Below are 11,211 nucleotides of genomic sequence, written 5' to 3'. Positions count from 1 at the left end.
AGCTGAAAGCATGCATTACCTTTTATTTAAATCAGTTTCAACATCTTATGAGTCTGCACAATAGCTTTTAAGAGCAAGTATCAGGTTAAACAACTTGCCGAATACTAACGAGGAAATGAGCTCAGCAGTTGACATCAGCAAGAGATCTTTTAAACAGTTAAGAAACTAAGCAATTCGTCGAAAATTAACACGTCTCTGAAATCGGCCAAGCCAATCAAAATCTTAACATTCACAATTTTTTTTTCAATTGGCTCTTAAAAATATCTTTAATGGTTGCAGCCAGTTTGGTGACAACAGCAACATAAGCAATGCGTCACGTCCGTTGGTAGTATAGGCTCAGTCCAGGAAAAGTTATACGGATGCAATTCAGTCCCGCGACAGGCGTGACAACTGGACGGATAGGGTGGCCGGTGCGAACTCGCCAACCACGGTTGTGCTGGTGGGTGGGGCAGGTCCCGTACAACGTGAACTACAACAGACTAAGGACTAACCTTACAAAGGCCTGCCCGGTTAGCCGTGCGGTGTAACGCACTGCTTTCCGGGCGGGAAGGCGTGCCGGTCACTGGCATGAATACGCACGGCGGATTAGTGTGGAGGTCCGGTGTGCAGGCCAGTCTGTGGATGGTTTTTAAGGCAGTTTTCCACGTGCCTCGGCGAATGCTCGCTGGTTCCCTTTATTCCGCCTCAGTTCCACTATGTCGGCGATTGCTGCGCAAACACTTTCTCCACGTATGCATACACCAAAATTACTCTACCACGCAAACATTGGGATTACACTCGTCTTCTGGTGTGAGACTTTCCTGAGGGGGGCTGGGGCGGTGTGACAGCTGTGGCCTGTTGTGGGGTTGTGTACCACTGCGGGCTACGGCGGGGGGACGAAGCAGCCTCTCTGTCGTTTCTAGGTCCCCAGTTCCATACAACACAACATGACCTTAGAAAAATAGTAAAATTGCACTGATTTACCAAACTCCGTCCGAACTCTCCGCCCGAACAGGCCATGAAGGCCCAACGGTACCGACCGGCCGCCGTGTCATCCTCAACCCACAGGCGTTACTGGATGGGGATAAGGAGGGGTATGTGGTCAGCACACCGCTCTCCCTGCCGTACGTCAGTTTCCGACACCGGAGCCACTACTTCTCAATCAAGTAGCTTCTCAGTTTGCCTCACAACGGCTGAGTGCACCCTGCTTGCCAACAGCACCAGGCAGACCGGATGGTCACCCATCCAAGTGCTAGCCCAGCCCGACAGCGCTTAACTTTCGTGATCTGACGGAAACCGGTGTTACCACTGCGGCAAGGCTGTTGGCTTCTGATTTACGAAAGGCTGCACATATTCCATTATATTACCAACATAAATAAATAAAAATAATTGAAGCGCCTACCCAATCAGTAATGCTCTGAGAAGCAACAAAGCACTTAAATTGATAGCATTCTGATTACAGAAATGAGAAAACCAGGAAAGCTTAAGTGCCCGCAAAATTAATTGGCAAACAGTTACTTGTACTAATTATGCAGCAGGAACAGTCATTACACAGTATTTTGAAATGGAAGAAAATTCAACTCGCTTACTTCTAACATGTTCTGCAGCAAGATATTAGCCGTAAGTAACGATTCGGGCAGCTCTTACTAATGTAAACTCCACTATTTAAAATAGCTAAGCAGCCGAATACTCAGATGTCAAACGTGGTTTACCAGGCTGCCCGTAACAACTATAGCGGAAAACTACATTCTTATTTCAACAAAATTTACCACACAAAATCTCAGGGCCGGTCGACTAACAACTCCACCAAAATGTTTTACAAATACTCAACTAAAATGATTACAGTGAAAAGAAACTCTGATTAAGTTAGACTTCACTTTAGTTAAAAGGCAGAGCAATACATCGTTCGGCGCTCAAAATGGTTCACGGTAAGCCACTCGAAATATGACCAGTTTAAACTGGCAGTTATGTTTAACGTAACTCCACTAGCTCTGTCGTACAGACGACACAACTTCTACACATTTCACAAACAGTTGTGACTAACGTCTGTAATGAAACAGAGTTGCTTCGATTAAGGTTAACTTCAGTTCTTTCGAAGAGAACCCGCATAAACACAGAAGATCTTCTGGGAAAAAGAAACAAGTCGCAGCACTACAACATTGACAAACAAAGAGCACAAGCCACGGAAGGAGTCTGACCAAAATATTTGCTGAATAGATAGCGAAGTAGCACCCGAAATCTCCACAAGCTCGGCAAAGCCAAGTTTCCAGAGTCCCGTCGCCACCACAGCCAACCCAAAACACCGTCTTCGCGGGATGACGTCTGTGCTCCGCGGAAGCTGTTTACTATCGGCCCCAGGCAGAGGAGCAAAACCGGCCCCGCAAGTCCTCCTTCCAGTTCGGCCCCCAAATTCTGTCAACCTTCGCGCCGGCTGGCCGATGTGGCCGAGCGGTTCTAGGCGCTTCAGTTTGGAACCGCGCGACCGCTACGGTCGCCGGTTCGAATCCTACCTCGGGCGTGGATGTGTGTGATGTCCTTAGGTTAGTTAGGTTTAAGTAGTTCTAAGTTCTAGGGGACTGATGGCCTCAGATGTTAAGTCCCATAGTGCTCAGAGCCATTTTGAATCTTCGCGCCGGTCAAAGCACGTTTTGCGGAAAACCACCATAGATCATGTCCCGCTAACACGATCTAGAAATCGATTTATCGATGCGAGCCGGCACGGCTCACGGCTCAACCTACCCCACTTAAACAACTGAGAAGTGTCCCGCCCCCCCCCCCCCCGCCAAAGATTCCAACGATGAGGGAAGAGGGCTTAAGTTGAAAAAAATGGCTCTGAGCGCTATGGGACTTAACATCTGACGTCATCCCCTAGAACTTAGAACTACGTAAACCTAACTAACCCAAGGACATCACACACATCCATGCCCGAGGCAGGATTCGAACCTTTTTTTTTTTTCTTTTTTTTTTTGCTAGTAACCGAATAAAAATCCGAATTATGATTTAGCCCTAGAAGCAATGCAAAATGTTTTCATTTTTAAATAAACCTCTTTTTTAAATAAAGGAATAATTCTATACATAAAATGTGCATTCGTTCTGTTGTGTCTAGACAAGACAGCCTAGACACAATGAGAGGAAGCCGACAGGCACGCGCTAAGCCAAAGCAGGGTGCGTGAGGTCTGAAACAGGATACGTAATGAATGCTATAAAGAAAAGTACGTAGCTTCTGGAATACTTAACTTTAATCCATCCTTTTGGTACATCTGGAGATTGTGGCGATACAAGTGAGACTCTTTAGATACATGAAATGTTACTAATGGCGCCTTGCTAGGTCGTAGCCATTGACTTAGCTGAAGGCTTTTCTATCTGCTCGGCAAAGGAGCGAGGCTTCGTCAGTGTAGTCGCTAGCTACGTCGTCCGTACAACTGGAGCGAGTGTTAGTCCGTATCTACACCACACGTTCGAAATATTGTTTTATTATAGAAAATAGGAAAATCGATCAGTGCTATTTCAATAACAGTGCCAACAGAAATGAGCAACAAACACATAGCATAAGAACTAATACAACATAGCTGAGACAGTAACGTCCCTATTGCCCTTCGTCGTGCCTTAACGTACGCGTGTACGTGCGGCGAGCAAGACCTGCCCCCACCTGGTCCATAACGGTAGTTTCTCGATGTCGCCGCCTGACATTCGTTGTATTGCAGAAGAGCACCATCCCTAGTCTGGAAATATTTTTACGGTGGGACGTAGCACGTACAGTGAAGTATAATGCTTCATTCAATTGAAAATATTAAAGATCTGTCTGCTATTTCTGCGAAACAATAACAGCACAAGGAATTATGGTAACAGTAAGAAATTAAAAACTTTACAATTTATTCATAGTATCCAATGAAAATTGGAAGTAGTTCATCTGCTGCCTTTGTCTTCACAACATGCCTTTATCCTGATTTCAGTCCTTGAAAATGGACAAATTAAAACAAAACTAAAAAAAAAGAAAAACGGAGTTCTCCGACTTCAGTTTTCACCATTCAACACTAACTATTTACATTGTTAAACCAGTGGTATGGTACCCGATTACAGCATGATTTTTGAGCAGAATTTCAAAAAGTAGTTTAATAGGAGAATACTGCTTATTTTTTCTAGTAGTTGACCTCTTATCACCTTTGAGAAAGGTGAACTGTGGATTCACTAAGTATACTCTTATTTGCCTGCTTGATTTAATACTTTTATTCTATATATCTTGACGTTGAGAGAGTTAAGTTTCTTCAGTCTTTGTTCTATTTCTACATTTATTACAGAAAATAACAGGAATAAAAAATCCGAAAACCTGTTATTTCAGGAACAGGTTATTTTTAGCGATTGTAATAGCCGGATTAAAATTGCGATGGAAAAACTTACACAACCGGAAACCCGTTGTTTTAGCGATAACTGCCATCCGTATCTCGTACCTCAGCGGGCGGTGACCTTTCTGAAGTTCAGAAAGCCGTGCCAGTTGTTGAAAACTGCTCCATCATTGATTTTTCACTTCTTCCTCGATTGCGATAAGCTTCTTCGAGCGCCACGGCCTCCACTCGTTTTGCTAGTCCCCATCCTTTCCAGCACGCATGGTTGCAGCGTAGATGCTCTCCAAATGCAGAAAATGAATTACCGCGTCATACTCCACTATGTAAATGAACTGTACCATTCTGTGTTGCTTATTTAGCGGTGTGCTAAGGTAGTGTAATGTCGCCGGTATTTCAGCGTGTACCACCGCCGCTAAAATGCGCCTACAAACAAACATTAATTACATAACTTTACCTTTTTCGTGGTGATAAAATCTTATGACTTGCTCTCGTATGTGCTTCGTCAGTGCTAACAATGTTTTTTGTATAAAGCGTACTGTCTCATTATAACTACTGTGTGTTTCACAATGCTACTATTTAAAATAGAGACAGAGGCGCATACTCTATGGGTCACTTGATTAAAGTTATCCAACAGCATTAAAAAAAAACATACATAGAAAAATAACGTTGGCAGTTTAACAGAGGGCAGTAAGAATTTTTCACTCGTGGTAATTGTATAATACTAAGTAATTTAACGAGTAAAATGCAAAGTTCAAAAAGATAGCGAGGAAACGTTTCCATGGTACCGTAATCGTGTAAGTGGTCTTCTGTGATGAGCGAACAACTTGAAAGGCGCTTCGGCGGCTACTATGGCGGTATATTCACTCGCTTTTCGCTTTAACGCATGCTCCTCGACGTTATGTCATAAACACGATGTCTCTTCAACTAGGCAACTACAAATTAGCATTTTAATTTATGGAAAAACGGCAATCAGTCACTGTTTATCGATTTTTTTCCCCACATATTACAAGAAATGTTTCATAACTGTTTGTTTACAACTAAATGCAGCTTATTACGTTAGTTTGATCGCGAATTATGGTATCTCGTTGTTCAGACCTCCAATTTGCGAAGCGAAATGTGTTTAGCGTTACATAAGTTTTCCGGTTTCTGCTACGCAACGTTATTACTGTTTCCTGCCACTTGCATTACCAAGTTTCTCACCAACATCTGAGCTATGGCCGTATCTTTTGACTGTATTGACTTACAAGCTTACGTTTTTACACCGACAAGGAATCGTAGACCCTACCGCAGAAAAATGGGTCTTAACAGACGGACAGACAGACGTACAACGAAGTGGTCCTGTAAGGGTTCTAGTCTTTATATACTAAGGTAGAGAACTTTAAAGAAAACAAATGCACAGTCTGTGATGTACCCCTTCTTCAAATATAAGTGCTATGACCAAAAGTACCTAACACAAAACTTGTAAACTTTTCCACATACCTGAAAGACAATATTGATTCTTTTCCCCAATTTATACTTTCAATTAAACTCTCAAAAACTCTCCATCATTTTCCTTCGCATACACTGCAATGTGTAGACAGTACAATTGCGACTAACAAATACCTTACGCATCTCTAAGAAATATACAGAGGGGTCCAGAAAAATTTACACACTCTTTGATAGTTAATATCTTTGGAACAAAATGATATATCGTTGTTATTTTGCGCGCCACTGTGGTCCGTTGTTTTCCCAACAGATCTTGGCATGCGTTTTCCAGCAGATGACAGTGCAGCAATGAACATGATGAAGATATAACGGCAACGGCGTATTGTGTGCGGAACCCAGCCACCAACACGTACAACAGTTTATCGTCTTTGGAATAAGTTTGAAACCGACAGTACTCTTCCGGAACGGTCTAGCCGACCTAAAGCACAGCAAGTCCAGCTTCCACGGCTTCTGTGTTGCAACATTTTACTAAGTCACCTAAAAATTCTGTGAAGTATGGTGCACTTGAGAGCGGCGTAAGCCGATCTAGCGTGCGACGAATTCTGATGGCCGTAAAGTGGAAAGTGTACATTCCTAGATCGCTGCACGCTATGAAGGAGGACGACCCGGAGCGAAGGATGGAGTAGTGCTAATGGTTTGAAGGCACGCTTCACGAGGATGAACGGTTTGCAGGGAAGGTTATCTGCTCTGACGAGACGCAGTGCTAACAGATCGGTACTGTGAACTGCCACGGCTGCTTTCACTGGGCTCCTAAAAATCCTCACATGTCAGTCTACCGGCCGTTAATGTGTGCTGTGGTCTGTCAACCCACTGTTGCATTGCCCATTTTTCTTTGAAGGTGCTTTAATTGGCGAGTTGTATCTTCACATGCTGCTAACATCGATGTTACCTGCCATCCGAGAGTTTTTTGAAAATGAAAGATTTTACCTACAATAAGAGGGCCCTCCTTTCCACTGCCACAGAGTTGTCAGAGCCTGCTTGGATCAAAATCTACCTGGACGATGGATATGTCGAAGAGTGCCCACCACGGTCTCCAGACCTTGTTGTTGTTGTGGTCTTCAGTCCAGAGACTGGTTTGATGCAGCTCTCCATGCTACTCTATCCTACATACTTCTGAATCTGCTTAGTGTATTCATCTCTTGGTCTCCCTCTACGATTTTTACCCTCCACGCTGCCCTCCAATACTAAATTGGTGATCCCTTGATGCCTCAGAACATGTTCTACCAACCGATCCTTTCTTCTAGTCAAGTTGTGCCACAAACTTCTCTTCTCCCCAATTCTATTCAATACCTCCTCATTAGTTATGTAATCTACCCATCTAATCTTCAGCATTCTTCTATAGCACCACATTTCGAAATATTCTACTCCCTTCTTGTCTAAACTATTTATCGTCCATGTATCACGTCCATATATGGCTACACTCCACACAAATACTTTCAGAAACGACTTCCTGACACTTAAGTCAACACTCAATGTTAACAAATTCCTCTTCTTCAGAAACACTTTCCTTGCCATTGCCAGTCTACATTTTATATCCTCTCTACTTCGACTATCATCAGTTATTTTGCTCCCCAAATAGACTTTACCACTCTTGATTTCTATCCATGGGAGACCTTGAAAAATGAAGTTGATCAAGAGAAGCCAGCTACACCGAACGGGCTACGAGAAAACATCGAGGCGTCCTATGCACTGACGGCCATAGTTCGGTCAACAGTTCAGCGGCACTGCCCTTGTTTGGCTGCTAATGGGGGTCACTTTCAACATATAAAATAACCTTCACCACGTGCAAGAATTGCAATGCTATGACATTTTGTTCCGTTAATATTGACTATCAAAGATTGTTTACATTTTGCTTTTTTATTCCAGTCTCTGATCACAAATGAGTTCTTTAGACGATGACCGGTTTCAGTTTGTAATGACCATCTTCAGATCTAAAATACATAAATATATACATCTAGTGGGCAGTGTGTCTTTTAACATAAAACAGCAATATGTATCACAATATACTGTCATACACCACGGAAATGTACAGATAAAATATGGTATAACGTACCTTTTTTACACCATGTCCTAAAGTAATACGGCCATAGTGGCATCGTCAAAACATATAAATATAATCAGCATAGCATCGTCACATAGATCTAAAATATGGTGTAGAATGGGCCACATCGTCCACATAGTGATTATTGCCAACTAGCTACTGAGGTACAGTAGCATCCAGAAACCTGTTTGCCTACACCCATCCTAGATGCCGCTACTGTGGGCTTGCTTATATGTAGTCATCATTTACGCAAAAACATAATCTGATAAAAGCACATCATAGAAACCAATTGTGGTACATTAAAAGATGAATGCAGTTACCCATGTAAACTTATTGAAAGAAAATGTATGAAGAGTATAGGTCCGACCCTTTTTTATGGTGAATTTATGGGCAACAATTAATATAGCGTAATACATTACCTGTGGCAACCTATAAATTACTTATGAAAGATAAAATGTCTATATGAGAGCTGAAACAGACACAGATCAATGAACAGCACCCTCTGTTGGGTCGGCCGCTAGGATCTTATGTAGGCGCGCACCGATCGTAAGAACTTAGCCAATAGAGGGCTTTACATACATCGTGATATGTCTCCCACAGAAAACTTTTAAACAACGTATAAGGCTATACATTCCATGAGGAGGTAGGAGATAATCAGTTACAAGATTAGAGCGACTACTGTGCGGAAGTAAGGGAAATGACTTCTGTTCTCAACATAACTCATCAAGTAAGACTAGGTATAAATATGCGAGGCATTATTACATTTTTTCCTTGCTCTCCGCCTCGCCTATCGCATCCGTCTCCCTTCCCCAACGCGGATCCTGTACGATCTCATCCCCTTCCCCCACCTCCTCCTTTTCCTATAAAGGATATGGATCCTGTACACCTCCCATAAACTCAATCCTCCTCACCCGCTCATCTCCCCGATCCTCTCCCATCCCCGCCCGCTGCCGCGCCTGTATTCCCACGTCCCACCCGGTCTCCATCTCTCCACCCTCCTTACCCTCTCCCAAGGTGGCTTCCGCCAGCTCCCCCTCCCTGATGATTTCCTCCTCCTCTCCATCTACCCCTCCTATCAACTTTGACCCTGCCCCACCCCCCACTTCCGGTGTCCTTTCCTTTAGGCACCCTCCCTCCCTTCTCTTCCCTTCCCTTCTCTTTCCTTTTCCCCCGTCCCCTCCCTCCACCCCTCTTCCACCGGGATTCCCCTCCCCCTTCCTCCCTCCCCCCTATCTCCCCTGCCCGTGGCATCACTGCTCTCCCCTCTCGGTCTCCCACTCCCCTTCCTCCTCCTCCTCTCTTGGCAGGTCCCCGGACTCGCACACGCGTAGTGAACATTCGCGCGCCGGAGATCATCGCCATCTGTGTCTCGTGTGTGTGCTTCGTTTTGTGTTTCGCGTTCTTTCGCAGTTGCAACTCCACTGTTCACATGTTCCGTCGCCGTCCTCCGTGTTTTGTGCGCCGTGTCAACAAGTGTTAGTGTTTTTATTGTCCAGCGTGAACGGCTTCATGTTTATTGTTTTTTTGTATCTCCATTTTTTGCCCGTCGTTTTTTTGTATTATCTGTATCACCTCTATGTCATGTTATTGTTCCACTTAAGGCTGAAGAGCAGCGTAATATGCTGCTGACAGCCCGCCTGTATAAGTGATTAAAATTACAATAAAGGAAAACAAAATATTACATTTTTCTGGACCCCTCTGTATAATGTTCGATTTGCGTCATTGAAAGCTACAATACAGTGAAACGTACCAGACTCTCACCACCGCAACGACGTCCTGACGAAGGTTCAAAATAAAACACCCCCCAGCGTCCTCAGAGCGACTAGTTATTTTCACACGGTATTTGATCATTGCCAATGAGTTCATTGCAGCCATTTTTGGAATTCCGTACCTCAACAGTTGTAAAAGGGATCTTTATAGAATGACTTCGTTGCCCACCTGTCTGTCCGCCTGTGAAAGGGGGGGGGGGGGGGCACGTTGATGGAACTGACCTAAAACGTCAATTTTCGACCTATTTTTGTTTGTTAGTACAATTCATGGACGATAAGTTTCCAAAGTCTCAATGTTGAAATCGCATCCGAAGTTCCTGAAAATAAATTGAAAAAGTGACGCTGCCTCCCTGTCACGCTCACGTTTTGAAGCAGCATTTCAATACCAGCTCAGTGAACAACGATTCTGTCAATTACTTTCAACCGAACGTGAGCGGGATACAGCCAGGAGGCCGTGATACATACTATTTGGTTTTATAGATCATCTTTGGCCGATCCTCCACTGCTCAAAAAGTGTGTTTATGGCAAAACCCAAAATCCAAATGAGTCTCTGAATTCGCTCATATGGAAACAATGCACTAAAAACACATTTGCATCTGCTAAAGCTGTCAGAACTGCGACTTATGATGCAGTTATTGTATTTAGTTCAAAAAATGGCTCTGAGCACTATGGGACTTAACATCTGTGGTCATCAGTCCCCTAGAACTTAGAACTACTTCAACCTAACCAACCTAAGGACATCACTCAACACCCAGTCATCACGAGGCAGATAAAATCCCTGACCCCGCCGGGAATCGAACCCGGGAACCCGGGCGCGGGAAGCGAGAACGCTACCACACTACCACGAGCTGCGGACTATTGTATTTAGTGACGGGAACATCGGTAGGATGAAGGTATTTGAAAGAATGGGCTTCGAGATAGGAAATTTTACCCAATACATCCTGAGAAAAATAGATTTACAGCGCGTCTGTGCAGCTGAAAAGTCAGTTGAAGACCTGGTGCCGGACGGAGTGGACGAGCGGTTCTAGGCGCTACAGTCTGGAGCTGCGTGACCGCTACGGTCGCAGGTTCGAATCCTGCCTCGGGCATGGATGTGTGTGATGTCCTTAGGTTAGTTAGGTTTAAGTAGTTCTAAGTTCTAGGGTACTGATGAACTCAGAAGTTAAGTCCCATAGTGCTCAGAGCCATTTTGAAGACCTGGTAAAGGAAAGAAGAGAGACAACAAGAAACCAGAAGTGAAGCCTTGAAGGGAAAGACAACCCAGAGTACAAATGTGGTGCCCTCTGAAGAAGTGACATAAGGAAAAATTTAGGTTTAACTTTAAATTGCATTTCCTGAAAAGTTTGTTTTTGAATGTTTTTCTCCATTTTCCTCAGATTATATTAATGCTAGAATTACGGAATTTTGTACATTTATTTCTGTAAACCTAATAAACGTTGTCTCAAGAGCAAATTCTTAAATTATGATTGCAAGCTGAGATATGGGGCAAAGTGCTTGGAATTTTGCATGAATTTAAAGTTGTACTTGTGGAATTAGAATTAAAAAATTATGAAAATTCTCCTATTTGACCTATTCCAAAAACCTTGTCAGAGAA

The 11,211-nt window shown here is 43.6% G+C and overlaps 1 pseudogene; it reads right to left on the bottom strand.

Annotated features, from left to right (window-relative positions):
• Positions 1-1,188: 1,188 nt before the first annotated feature.
• LOC126417361 (5S ribosomal RNA) lies at positions 1,189-1,306 on the bottom strand (annotated as a pseudogene).
• Between the last annotated feature and the right edge of the window lie 9,905 nt (positions 1,307-11,211).

This window comes from Schistocerca serialis, chromosome 8, assembly GCF_023864345.2.
Source record: "Schistocerca serialis cubense isolate TAMUIC-IGC-003099 chromosome 8, iqSchSeri2.2, whole genome shotgun sequence".
In the NCBI taxonomy this organism is placed as follows: domain Eukaryota; kingdom Metazoa; phylum Arthropoda; class Insecta; order Orthoptera; family Acrididae; genus Schistocerca; species Schistocerca serialis.
The sequence above is the reverse complement of the archived record's forward strand: the minus strand, read 5'-3'. Positions and strand labels throughout refer to the sequence as shown.